The sequence below is a fragment of the Pyxicephalus adspersus genome, chromosome 2, assembly GCF_032062135.1.
Source record: "Pyxicephalus adspersus chromosome 2, UCB_Pads_2.0, whole genome shotgun sequence".
NCBI lineage: Eukaryota > Metazoa > Chordata > Amphibia > Anura > Pyxicephalidae > Pyxicephalus > Pyxicephalus adspersus.
The window spans coordinates 114,378,328-114,393,039 of NC_092859.1; the positions used below are offsets into that span (position 1 = coordinate 114,378,328).

A 14,712-nucleotide genomic window follows, 5' to 3' on the forward strand; every position below is an offset into this window, starting at 1 on the left:
GAAATTTAAGGTAAATTTCCCAAACTAAGTAGAATCCCCACTGTAAAAAGCTGTGCCTATAAACAGGTGTCCTAATTGGAAAATATCTTTGAAAACAATAAAAAATGACAAGGAGTCTAAACCTCTTAGACTCCTAAACCTAAGACAGTTATTAATTTGTTAAAAACATAACATTGATTAAATTGTATTTTCTTCCTGGATTTAACTTAGCATCAACAGCTTGCAATTCCCTATACAGAAGCATTCCCTAGGAAAGACAGGACAGCCATTCAGGTGTGTTGTAGATACATCCTAGACAGCACATTAGTATACAATACATCTAATTGAAATGATTGGTATACAATCGTCCTGAATGGAGGATGAAAGAGTTGAGTGATCAAACAAATGTTCCAATCAGTCTGCAGATGCTCCTTCACTGCACATTCAGCAGGCTCTGGTGGAGTGAAAACAATACTATATTCATTTCAGTCTATGGCCCTGATTTATTAAAGGTCTCCAAGACTGGAAAAGATACACTTTCATCAGTTAACCTGTGTGATCCAGCAAACCTGGAATGGATTTCTTAAACGTAATTTGCTATTTGTTAGCAAATGTTTTCAATCCTGAACCAGAGCCATTGCAGGTTTGCTGAATCACTAATGTATCTTCTCCAATCTTGAAGAGCTTTAATATATCAGGCCCAATGACTGTAAGAAAAGAAGTGGTATCATTTGCCTGGCTGTGCCGTATGGCGGGCTATGTAAATCACAGGATCAGATACACAAAGTCTTATGGTAGGTAAAACAGCCCCTGTATATGTATTTTATATGTATATTTAATTAAACTTCAGTGTTATATGACTGCCTGTAGGCAGTGGCCAAGCCCTCCAGCTGCTTCTTCCCTAATTCTCATTTATGATGAAAAAAGCATTGATTGGAGATGGGCAATGAAAGGTCACATATCATTTTACTTATTCTTGCTATCAGAGCATGCTGAGCACATTAAAATGATCTTTTTTTACTTAGCATACATTGATATTATTATATTAAATTGTCTAATAGTCCAGGGACTGTTAAATAGTCTCTATCTCCAGAAGGAAAAAACAGGTCAGAGAAAGAATTTATGCATTTTTCATACCAAACATAAAAAATACAAGCAGCTAAACAATGAGTCAAAAGCACATCCAAGCAATTCAAATGTGAGTTAAAGCAACACAAAATCATAATACATTTTCTTTACTTATTAACCAGAAGAGTGCACAAATGTCAAGACTGTTCAGTAGCTGTGTCTACAGAATCTTTAGACTATGGATGCAAATAACATTAAATTTGGTATGAAAAGAATTAAAATGTTTGTAGATCATTTCTAAATAAATTTGCCCCAGTAAAAAAATAATAAATTGCCTTAGGCACTCATTAATGTAAAATACTCTGAGGTAGATTGGATTAATGAAATATTTATGTTTGTATGCCTATAAAATACATAATATATTATAAGTAACTAAAGGGTTTAATCAAACTGATAAAAATAAGAAAATAATACTGCAACAGCCAACCCATTTAAAAGCTTTTAAAATCACAAACTAAATGTTTCATATATTAGGTATCTTTTGTCTTGCCAATGAAAGCCCTCTGCAATCAACACCTAAATTGTTATTGTGATTGTTTTCTGGATGAGATATTTTTTGGCTGATCTCTGTCGGTCCTGTCTGTTTGGTTATGATCATTTCCAATTACCAAGGTGCTTTCCAATCGGACTTCAGTGCCAGTTCACCATTAGTTACACTGATGTCCACATTCTGTTCTTGCCAGTTCCTGCCGAAGATAAAACACAAGGTGGCCCCAGTATAAAAGAAAATGAAAAGAATGTTCTACCTAACCCAAACTATCCAAAGGTAAATCCCATAACAAAAAGATTACAGAGTTAAATCAACATGCTTTGTGTTTTCATGCTATCACCTTTTTGTGTTTCTTGTGGCTCAGTGGTTAGCACTCTGGCCTTTGCAGCATTAGGTCCCAGGTTTGAAACTCAGCCAGGACACTATCAGCATGGATTTTGCTGGTTCTCCCCATGTTTACGTGGATTTCCTCCGGGTGCTCCATTTTCCTTAAACATCTGAAAAACATGCAGTTAGGTTAATTGGCTGCCCCCCAAATTTGACCTTAGACTGTAATAAAGACATGTGACTGAGGTAGGGACATTAGATTGTGAGCCCCTTTGAGGGACAGTTACTGACATGACTATGGACTTTGTACAGCGCTGTGTAATATGATGGTGCTATATAAATACTGTGTAATAATAATATTCCTGGGGGACTTGTAGCTTCAGTCAGGCTTGTTACAGATCTTGACTCTTGCTTTCTATGTAAGATGGCAACCGCTAGAATGCAAAGTCACAAATCTTTTATTTCAGCATAACTTATGTATTATAGGGAGGGATGAATTAATACTGTGATATTTTTACTTTAAATTCATTATATTGTGACCAGGTCATACAGAGGACACAACATGGGCAAATCCAACCAGAGTTGTTTTCAAGGCTACATAATATTAAATGGATCTCTTCAGTATTTAATTCAATTGATTCATAGTAGTTTTGTAGAATTATATTCTCTTATTAGTTAAGCATGCATGTTTATACATTGAACTGAAATCCCTGGAGAGAAACCAAAGCAATCATGCAGGAAAGTTCTAAATATTCAGTGTTTCCCTTGAGGTCCTTCCCTTGAAATGTATGCAGGTTTTGCAGATTGTCCATAGACATATGAATCATTACCAAGTTCACCATACTTGGGTTGACCAAGGGATTATAATTTCAAGTCTTTGGCTACCAGACTATACAATTTACTCAAAGGTAAGTAAATTATATTCATTACAAGTGTTCTGTCAGGTAAGGTCATCACAAGACTGAATCACCTAGAGAATGACAATGCTTGAGGGTGATTATGTCTTATTAGCACAGCTGGATTTAGCAAGCAAGTGTCCAAGAAGGCAGTCATGCAGAATTGTCATATATCCCAGAGAACATGAGAAATCATCAGGGGATTGAATAAATCATTACTTTATTTCTAACTAGCGAATGCAATTAAACCTGTTTCTTGTCTGTTTTGACCCCAAGTGATTTTAAGGGTAACATACTGGCTCACAAGGTCAAAAATGTAAGAACTGGCTTAAACAGTTTCTGTACCCTTCTACTATAAAAAGCTGTAAAAAAAAAATACCATTTAACCACTGGTCATACATAAAACAATTTATATGATATAATGTGACTGTGGCAAAACTCTACTTAACACTTTTATCTATCCAGCATCATGGGGATAAATAGAGAAATTACACAGTATAGGGTCATAATAAATAAAAAAAAGTAAGAGACACTACAGGGGGAAGGTAAGTGAAGTGTAAGGATGCTTTTAAGGTGCAGACTGGAGTTCCACGTTAATGATGGCTGTTGTGCTGCCACTCACATATCATGCGGATGATGTCACAGATGGTATCACAGCTCTGTTTTAAACAATTAAAAAATTCACATGTGCTGATATAAATCCCTCATATTGGCTGCTCCGTTAGGAAGATCACAAGCCCAAAAATGTTGGACCGTGGCCCTTACTTAGCAGCCTCTCACATACGGATGGCTGCACAGTAATGTTCATGCATGCCTTCAGTATGGACAGACACTAAAAGCCTCCACAACCCTTGCTGGGACAAACAAAAGCTGCCAAAATCAGGTCAAGCAACTGCAATCCTTGTACCTTTTTCAAACAGCACCTGGGACTCAATTGTTCAGTTTTATGATCAGTTTTACGATTTATAATATATGCACAGGCAGGAAAATACCACAAGGTTGATTTTGTCATGGATTATGTTCAAGCTACAAATAGCTGAAAATAAAAATTGAGGGCTAAGTAAAGGTAATAACAACTAAGCATAGATGCAGTGATATATAAATTTATAATTCAACTCAGTGATTTGCCCTAATCAGAAGTGCAAAGAATAAAACTGACTTAGATGATCTCCATCCATAGCAATACATATATGTAATGTGCCTGAATTTACTGAAAATATATTCATTATACGCAAGAGATAAACAATCATACATCTCTGTGTCTGTTTGTTAAGTGTTTGAGGAATATACCGGTAGTATTTACCATATGCACTTAAAGCTTGCGGAAAGTAATGTATTGAAGTCTAAATGCATGAGAAAATAATAGATTATTAACTGTATTTTAGTAGTTTATTTTCTATACATATGTATTTGTGCATGTTAATCAATATTACATTAAATATTGTTCTGTACCAAATATATTTAAAAAAAATAAATTATATTTTTTATAAATTACTTACAATTAATGTCATTTCTGCAAGTGGTTGTCTGTCTGGTAGTGGTAGGTTTATTGATTAAAAATAGAGATGCAAGTGTCTGTCAATCTGATAAGGATACATGAGGAGTTGATAAAAATGTATGGTTTGGGGGGAGTAATTTTTTCCCAGCATATGTGTGAATGATTTGCAGTTCAGGGATAGTATGGGCAGATAATCTGGAATGTAGGGTTCTTCAATGCAGTCATCAGAAAAGGGGGAATGCATGTGGGTTCAACGCCCACCAAACTACACATACATAGTTTACAGATGCAATTCCTATTACTGCGGGTGGTCATATTTGCCTTCTCATTCCTTTTTTGCCTTACAGAACAATACAGTTCTTGTTGAAAATAGATATTTGCCCCTTTCTTATAGACTTGACGAATTCTGTTGAGTCCAAGGTTAAACACGTTAAATACTGAACTGAATATAATGACACATCACACACATTGCTTACACACATTGTTCTACATGATGATTTAGGAAAATTTGTTTTGTAATGTTGTTTTTTTAAGAAACTGAATTATCACTGCCTAGATACAGCAATGGAAAATAAATACAGAGACATATATATGTTCTAGTCCAGGAGTATAGAGGTGCAGATGCGCTCATTAGGTCTGATATATTAAAGCTCTCCTAAGCTGGAGAGAATACACTTTCATCAGCGAAGTTAGATGATCCAGGAAACCTGGAACGGATTTCTTCCAAGTCATTTGCTAGCAAACGTTTTGAATCGTAGACCAGATCCATTCCAGGTTTGCTGGATCACCCAGCTTCACTGATGAAACTACCAGCCTAGGAGAGCTTTAATAAATCAGGCCAGTTTGGTCTTTGGGATGGTTATGGAAGGGGTGAGTGGTTATATATACAGAAATAGTTCGGAACAAGGAAGTGGCATTCTTTTTGAATGCCTATTTTCTAGTTAGTTGGGTTAGACCAAGAAATAAAAACAAAATGTACATCTTGCTGGAGATCAAAGTGTGTGTCATGGAAGGTGGAGGAACTCAAAACAAGTGGATAAATTCTATAAATGCATTAGGAGAGCAACATACTACAAATGACAAACCACTTTGCTTCCACACTCTGCTTAGAACAATTGTGCCTTGATACCATACATTATATTATAGTAACAATGGGTTAAAAGGATATCACTACAAACAGCATTTGGATCGGTTTATGCAGAGCTCGAGACAGAAGCTGATGCTGAGCAAAACAAGTAGTGCCATTTATTTCAATCCTGGAACTCTCAAGCAGTGTTTTGCTAGCACAGATTGGTGTATAGTACCATCTCTCTATTTGGCATGCATCTGCTACAGCAATGAACTAAGTGCCCCTGCTGATACTGTGATGGGCTACATCATTCCTTCAAGGCAGATTTTCCTTCATTAATATGGATTCTATTTTTAAAACGAGTTGGAAAACAAGTCTGATTTTCGGCTCAGTCCCAGCAAGCTTAATTAAATTAGGGTGAATCTTTTAAACATAAAACTCTGAGGGACCATTTAAACCCCATTGTGTGAGACACAGTACAATGTGAAGGTGTTAAGAACTTGTTGGGATTTTTCAGTCCTTTTTAATAAAAAGAAGAAGAAAGTATAGTAATCCTTACAAACCAATCGAAATCCATTTTTCACTGGCTAAACTTTAGTAACTGAAGTCAGATCACAATCCATAGGTTACTGCACTCTGGACATAATCACTCCTTTGTGAAGTGTTACCTGCAGTACTAATGTAAGAAATATGTTAATAGGTTTGCTGTGTGTGAGGTTTGACCCAGACGAAGCCAAATTACTCCGAAATCCTGCATTCAACTATTTTCTGGATATGCCTAAAATCAGAAACATCAATGTTGTGGCACTCGGAAGTTCCATTGACAGCCATAGATATTACCATAGTGGTCATTCTCAACTGTGAGTACAACCCATCAGCAAAGCATTGCTTTTGTAACTGATTACTAATTATATCAAATCATCCCTAAAATATAAACCGTTATATTTTGCCCTCATGAACATACTAATGAAGTTTAAACCCACTGGCAAGTCAACAAATATTACACCGACATATTGAGAATATGGATACAGGTCTCTCTTCAGGCAGAAGAGATTTTGTTTATAAATTGCAGTGAAAAGGTATAGTTTCATATGAGTTGGATATATTTCAAGTTGTATTTGTCTGTGTGTTGTTTTAGTAAAGATTTCCAAATGTTTCAATATTCTAATATTCCCCAATTTATAGACTGCTCACTGGGAGTCTGCAAAAAGGAAAATGCGCCTATTGAATTGCCCTTTGATTAATGTTTGTAGGTCCACAGAAGGGGAGAAGAAGGATAAAACTTAAGAGTAGCGCATTTTTTCACTAAGCACAAGAGACAGCAGAAGATAGGACAGACAAGTGAGGCCAGATTTCTACAAACCTGTAATATATGGCAGCTTACCGGTGATTCAATGTAGTTGGTGTATTTGATTTCTTTTTTTTTCCCTCTTTTTTTAATCTGGTAATCATGCAAATAACATAAAACTTCCTGTCTTTGGGCAGCTTTGCTTACTTTTATGCTACATTACTTTTTATGTATGAATCTTTGTGTTGTTGTCAGTCTTCCATATTTTTTTACATGGGGGTGATGGGATTATTAGTTAAAGGAAGGAAGATAACATTGTTTATGTTTTCAGGTTTTCTAACATCAAGGAACGATACTGCATCTCTTGCAGAATTTTGTACATACTACAAATGTAAGTGTACTTAGCCTGACAACAATAGCCACTAGTCTTGGTAGCATGTTCTTGTGATTAGATATCCATAAAGAATGGTAAAGTGTTATTGACCACCAATTATTGCTATATTTTGTCATATAGGTCATATAGACTGTCTGGTTGTCCCAAGAATGGTTCCAAAAAAACGAATGCAAAATTACAAAAGAATATATACCAATAACCTACTGGCATTTACTAAACTTAAGGAAAACTTATTGAAGCCAGACACAACCAAAAACAACTATCTGACACCTGAAGACAGCTCAGTAAAATCTTGTATTCTCACAAGCCTGTATTTAGACACAATTTAGACACAATAAACCCAAAAATCAACCTGTGTGACAGAAATTAGGGATCCATTTAGGGCGACTCATGTCAGGGAATCTAATGACAAAAAAAATATTTCGTACATTTCCTATTTTTATTACTAAAAACATCTGTAACTACAAAAAAAGTCCATATGTTAGATATAATATCTAATTCATTAAAGCTCTTTAAGACTAGAAAGATAGACTATCATGGAAGAACATAGGGAAACCAGCAAACACAGTGGATTACTTAAAAGTACTTTGTGAGTGGGCTAAAATATTCACAATCCTAAATCAGATCCATTGCAGGTTTGCTGGATTACTTATGTTCTCCCATAATAATCTATCTTCTCTAGTCTTGAAAAGCTTCAATGTCACGATAGAGACTCTTGAACAGGAGGTGGACCCTCTGTTCTACCAACACATTTAGCCGAGGTGATATCAGAGGCGCAGAGTCTAAGGCACCGCCCGGTGTTCACCAGAGCACCCCGCAAGGGGTGTTGGGCTTTGCTGCGAACGGCACCCAGGTTGCGGCCCTCAGACTCACCCATGCAGGTAGCAGCTGACAGCTGGAGATAACTGAAGGCAAAGTGCCAAATGGACAGGCAGATTCAAAAACCAAAAGCAGGACTGGTCAGGCATGGTCAGGACAAGCCAAGGTCAGGAACAGGAACACAAGACTGGAATCCAAATGCTCACAGGAACCTCGGGTAGTAACACCTATTGCCGAGGCAATAAGTGTTTGACTGAGCCCAGCATATATAGGGAGACTGACAGGCTAGCTGGGCGGGGACTGGGAGGACAAGAGAGAATCAATCAGCAGGAAGGGCTCGGCAATGCCCCTTAGTCCAGAGCCAGCAGAGCAGCTAAAGCAAGGTGGGAACAGCTGCTGCTAATCAGACACTATCAGGAGGACAACAAGTACCAGATCAGCAGTGCTGCTGATCTGTGACATTCAATAAGTCAGGCCCAATGGGCTGCTACCTTCTTGTCTGAGCTGACAACACACAGGCTTTTGAGTTCCAAAATCCTAACCTTGTGGTATCTACCCTGCCTGGTCATTTCTGATGGATTACAGAGGGTGCAACCCTCTTCCTATCCCCCTACCCTCCTTGATCTCTGCTTGTGTACAACCCAGTCTTCAGAGAGGTCATTGTATGGTTGCAATTCCTAATAACAATAAATAGCTAATGCAGGATTATTTTGATTCCAAACAGCAACTGTAGATCATATAGGTCATAGATTCATCAATGTAAACTATTTATCAGCTACCCAGGGCTGAAAATGACTAAAATATAGTTACAGAGAGGAGGGAGAACACCTAGATCTTGGTTGGGTTAAGTTCACATATGTGGTTTGGGGGCAGCTCCCAGGCAGCTGTCCAACTTTCCAAACTACTATGCAAAATGATGGGCAATCAGTGGGTAGTCATCAACCCCATACTTAACATTTTACTATATTTGTGTTCTAAACCTACTTGGCCTGAACTACAGGCAGGCTGTAAGCACTGCAGAGACATATCTTGCTAAAGCTCATATATATATATTTATATATATATATATATATATATATATATATATATATATATATAAAATATGTATTTATTTATTTAAAAAAAAGTAAACTTTTGGTTGCATTTGTTAGTTTCCTATTCTCCTTTTATTGCATGTGCACCTTAAAATGTAATTTGAAAACTAAGTATTTTCCTTTCACTCTGCTTTGACGACATTGCAGTAATGTTCTAAGAAGTCTGCCAGTGATCAAAATGTTTGTACAGAGGCTATTTGTTGATTTTCTGTGCCAGAACTGCACACCACTCTATTTTATGATTAATTTATTCACAAATATTGCGCAGTAGTCCCTTGAACTCATCAAACATTCAAAGCCCCATAAAGTAAAGTGTCCAGGTACTTCTAAGTTCTCATCTGACAGCTTTTGGCAGACTTTCAGTGTTTTGCCACTTTTTGTTGTCAGCCTCAATGCACGAAATTCCCTTAGATCAAAAACATAAAAAAGAAGATTCTCATTCACACCTCTACAGATCTGTTTAAACAAATATACTGGATAAACAAAGCAATGCAAATGGTATTTAAAAAAAAAATACAATTGTTTGGTTAAGCTTGATTTCATTCTAAAAATATTACAAAGCGAATTTCAAGCAATTTGCAGTTTCTTGAAAAAAATAATTGCTTTTTGTGAAATTAGATTTATTAGGATTATTTTGGACACTAGAACAGGAACATTTTCCTAGGTTAATTGAAAATGCATATCTGCTGCAGCATCTATGCTAAAATCCATGCATATGCTGAAAATAACTAAGATGTCTATATTTACCTAAAAATGTAAATCACGTTTTTCCGTCTGTCAAATGAATCAAGCACCTGTTTTTTGAGACAAATTACATTTCCCTGCTGTTAACTGTGTTAAAAGACAATCCCAGAGTGTGCTGAACTGCCCACTCGCATCTTTCTGTGTGTGAGTCTAGCACCTGGAGGCATTGAGTGCAGAGTTTGTTAATAGAACCTATCAAGATGAAAATATTAGGGCCATTATCACTGACTTGTTTTTGAAGGTGAAGACTCAATGGCTGTCATTCTTATCAATCTTTCTCTACTTTGTGGGCCTTATTTATGAAAGCTCTCCAAGGCTGGAGTTGTTTTTGAAGGTGAAGACTCAATGGCTGTCATTCTTATCAATCTTTCTCTACTTTGTGGGCCTGATTTATGAAAGCTCTCCAAGGCTGGAGAGAATACACTTTCAGAAGTGAATCTGGGTAATCCAGAAAAGATGGAATGGATTTTGATTTGACTTTGAATCCTGGACCAGATCCATCCCAGGTTTGCTGGATCACCCAGCTTCACTTCTGAAAGTGTATTCTCACCAGCCTTGGAGAGCTTTCATAAATCAGGGCCTATGTGTCAGTTACTCAGAACAAGCATGGGCATATTAGCAGTCATCCTGACACTTCATTAGCAGTAATGGGCAAATATAGTTGCAGTTCGGCCCTGTGAACTTTCTTTGAACCTTAGAATAGGTGCTGCCTGTCACATGCATAGGACACCTCTTTTTGAGACAAATGGTCTTCTTCTGCTTACCGGGTTCCTCCCTAACCCAACCTTTGAAAGAACAGCGAAAGGAAAAGCAGCAAACTGATGAGCTTTTTTTGCCCTTTTCTCCATTTTTCAGCATGCTTTCTGCGTTGTAGAACAACAACTCTACAACTGTATTGTAGAAATAACTGCATTGTAGAACAACTCATTTCACTCTTTCTTCCTCCCCTAATTTGAGTTTTGCTGTAAAGGGACGGCAGGAGGGTGATACCAAGTAAAGATCAACTGCTTATTCCACATGTACAAAGAAAATCGACATGTACAAAGTAAATTTCCAATATATCTACAACTAAAACTTTTTTCTAGTTTTGGTTAGAGAGGTGAAGAAAATGAGGATCCCTGGCTGCTTGGTGTCTTGTGGTTGGTGATAAGAAACAGTTGGAGGTTAGTAGGCAGGTTAGGTTACTTCCTGGCACACTTTAGGGTGGTTCCTATGAAATCATTGAAAGAAACTGGAAGGTGATTGTGGCATTCCACGTCCAGAACAGACTTTACCTGTGTGATATCCCTTTCATCAGTTCCACAAATCTTTTAAAATGTAAAATAAATTCAAGTCTTTTGTTTAGAAAGGTAAAAAGTAACAGCTCCCAATGTGCAATATATTTCTTTTGCAACATCAAGTTGAACAATAATCAAGCCTAGTCTGAACTTTTCATAGAGAGGTGCCGTTTTTGTCCGGAGAGATCATTATCTTTGTTTATCTAAGTAAACATTGTCACCAAAATAGAGAATGACTGAAAATCCAAAACATTCAAGATGTCCCCAGGACAAGAATAGAGGTGTAATATTCCAAAGGGTACATTTGTTCTAGAGAGAACTACCTGTCTATACCCTGTTTATTCTCCTCACTTTGTAGAAAATTAATCCTAACTTGTATTATGTCTCCCAAACAGGTAGAAAAAACTCCTCAATGAGACACAAACAGGAATATATAAATTGACAGGTGTTTTATTCCGTCATACACTTTAAAGATGTATTATGTGAGCAAGGGGGACATTTGGGTGGATTTGGGTATCCATAAACTTGAATTAATGAATTATTGTGAGCTATTTAATAATTGAGCATTAACAGAGCTGCATTATTCTGTCTTTTATATCTGCCTTGAGTTCAACTATAAATTCTGTATTGGATACTTAATTAGACACAGACAGTTTATTAACAATATTTATGCATAGTGGTGTGCAACCTTCTCATTTACTAACATATGGTAATGGAAAGATTCTAAGACAAATGTCTACTTATGTCAGTCTAAGGCAGCCATTCTCAAGTTCAATGAAACACTAAGGCTCCTCCAAAGTTTGCCAGGGGTTTCTGAGGGGGCCAGGTTCCTTGAGTGGTGGGTGACAGTCCAAAAGTATTTCTTTTTATGATTATATAGGTCTTATCTACCGATTTGTGAGCAACTGCATATATAACACAGCACAAAAAAAAACAATTTCGCTTGCCAAGGATTTGGCATAGTGATATTTTTCAACATATTTAGTGTATTTCAGGTCTGCTGAAATACCAGAAATGACATCAGTTTCATTGAATTGGCTCTAGTTCTTCTGATACAGGAATTGGAATAGACGATTTTACCAACAACAAATTTAACACAGCATATTAATATCAATCTTTATTTACACTGATGTTTTGCATTTTATATAATAAATGTAGCATTATTTTCATAAAACTTTCATTTTCCTTTTTTTTATTCATACATTTTCTTCTTTTACAGAAACATGAGTTCTTTAGGAAGAAGTTGTTTAAATGACCCTAATGTATTGTGCTACATTTGTGGTGAATATTCTCAGCAAAAACAGTGAAGAAATAATACAGAATTTGTGAAACAAGCATATCTTGCATATTTTGTTATTAAACTGAGGGACCAAGATTAGTATTGGGCTCCTTATATGGTATGCAAAACGTGTAGAGTGTCCATGTCAGTGGAAAAAGTTTGAAATTTGGTGTACCTATGGTAAGAGCCCAAAAATCATCATAATGATTGCTACTTTTGTGCTGTGAATGTAAAAGGTTTCAATTGTTACAAGAAAAACAAGTGGGAGTATGCTGATTTGGAATCAGCAAGACGACCTGTGCCACATGGTGTGGATGTTCCCATACCAGTATTCAGTACACTTCCCGATATTTCTGTATCCGACATGGAGGATATGCAGGGTTTGGAGTGTAATCCAGGAGTTAGCAGCGAATATGAAGGAAGTGTTTCATCAAACCAGCAGTTCTCCCAAGAGGATCTCAATGATTTATTACGTGACCTACCGTATATACTCCAGTGTAAGTCAATCCTAGTATAAGCCGAGGTACCTATTTTTACCTTGGAAAACAGTAAAAATTGATTGACTCAAATATAAGTGGAGGGTTGGAAATGCTGCAGCAACTGGCAAGTTTCACTTCTACAAGTAAGGTTAACTTCTTTATTTTTTCAAGATAAGTTAATTGGCTTCCCCCAAAAAATTGACCTTAGACTACATTTATGACATATGACTATGGTAGGGACATTAGATTGTGAACCCCTTTGAGGGACAGTTAATGACATGACTATCGACTTTGTACAGCACTGCGTAATATGATGGCGCTATATAAATACTGTGTAGTAATAATAATTTATCAGATGATTAATATATGATTAGTAACTAATCATTATTATATGATTATTTACTAATCATATAATAATAATCATCTCATAAATTATGCATCATTAGTTGATATAACTTACTTTTAAACTTACTTTACTTCTTTTTTTTCCTGGCTCTCTGTTTCTGCTTTTGCATCTAGTCCTGTGCCCCATGTGTAAGCACCTGGGAACACGTGGGGGAACCTCTAGTGCTCAGGGATCGCAGAGGATTTCCAGGGCTGCAGCGATGGAAATCCTCCTGTTCAGCGAGAGCTTGACCTCTCGGCGAATCAGAAGGACGTTCTCGCTTACATTTTTGGTAAGCCGCAGGATCGAACTTAATATTCTCGCTCATCCCTATTATACATATCTATAGAAAATGCTACACCTGACAGTTTTCATATATATATTATATATAATATATATTATATATATATATTTATGTTTTTTGTTTTTTTTTACTGAAGTAACATTTAATGTACACATTGTTTCTGGATGTTCAATTATTTTATTGTAGTAATATGTGGGTCAATCTTTGTTGATGACTGTATTGATAATCTGGTTAATAATTTCAGGTTTGATGGACCTCCTTGCACTGTTCAGTCCCTCGTTGGGAGGGACAAGATTTGTTGTTGTTACTGGAATTAAGCAGAGAGTGTAATTTGTGCCAGGTAGGGCAATGCTTTGTGACATGGCTGTGTGGAGAGAGAGAAATACAAACCCTTTTGCAGGTAATACAATATGTAAATAATTTGTGTATTTAGCTATTTGTGTGCGTTTTAGTCCACACTTTTTAAATAATGCTCACCTATGCAACTTTAACTCACCTACAGGGCCCCCTTTCCATATTCTAAAGTTGTGAGTAAAATATTAAGCTCTGCAATCTCTTTTTTGTGTCTGTTCCCATTTTTTTATACACTTCTAGGCATCAATCCAGCTTTTAAGACAGAGGCTTTTTTTGCAATATTCAGCAAGATCTCACAGGCAACATGATTCTAATTTATGGGGTACAAGTGTTCATTTGTATAAAACCTACCTGGTATTGCACCCTGCTGTGTACCTCCTAAAGTGAAGTTTTGTGTTACAAGCAGTACCTGTCTCGCACTGTTGGAAGCATCAACATACTTGAACCACGTCCCAGGCTAAGTGGAGAAATGTTTCCTAGTCATCTATAATTCTACTTAAATGACTATGAAAGATGTCACAAAGTCTATTCATTGACCCACGGACTAAATCTGCCATGCAAGGAAGCCAGAAAGAAGTGTTTTACAATGCTACATACAAGTCCCCGCGGTCTATTTTCTCAGTAATTGTATCCTCACTGGCTGCTCTATCTTTGTCACAATTTTCCCTTAGTGATCTCTCCTACAAATCCAAAGCCCCTGGGCTGACCACCAGCTCAGCACTCCCTCAGGTATATCTCCGAATTTCCTCATAAGTGACTTCTTGTATATTTTCATGGACAGAGCAGGAAAAAAATCATTTAATAAGACAAAGAGCAACGTTCCATAATCCGGAGAATCCAATCCGCAGTCATCTTGTTCTAAGAGCTGTAAATGGATAAGCTGATTTGTTGTTATATGGGTTATTGCA

General features: G+C 36.7%; 1 long non-coding RNA gene across 1 annotated transcript; it reads right to left on the minus strand.

Annotated features, from left to right (window-relative positions):
- Positions 1-949: 949 nt before the first annotated feature.
- Positions 950-8,080, minus strand: LOC140322149 (uncharacterized). Its single transcript, XR_011919153.1, has 3 exons — positions 7,943-8,080; positions 1,938-2,094; positions 950-1,793 (listed from the first exon to the last, which is right to left on the minus strand). It is a non-coding gene; the product is annotated as an uncharacterized lncRNA (long non-coding RNA).
- Between the last annotated feature and the right edge of the window lie 6,632 nt (positions 8,081-14,712).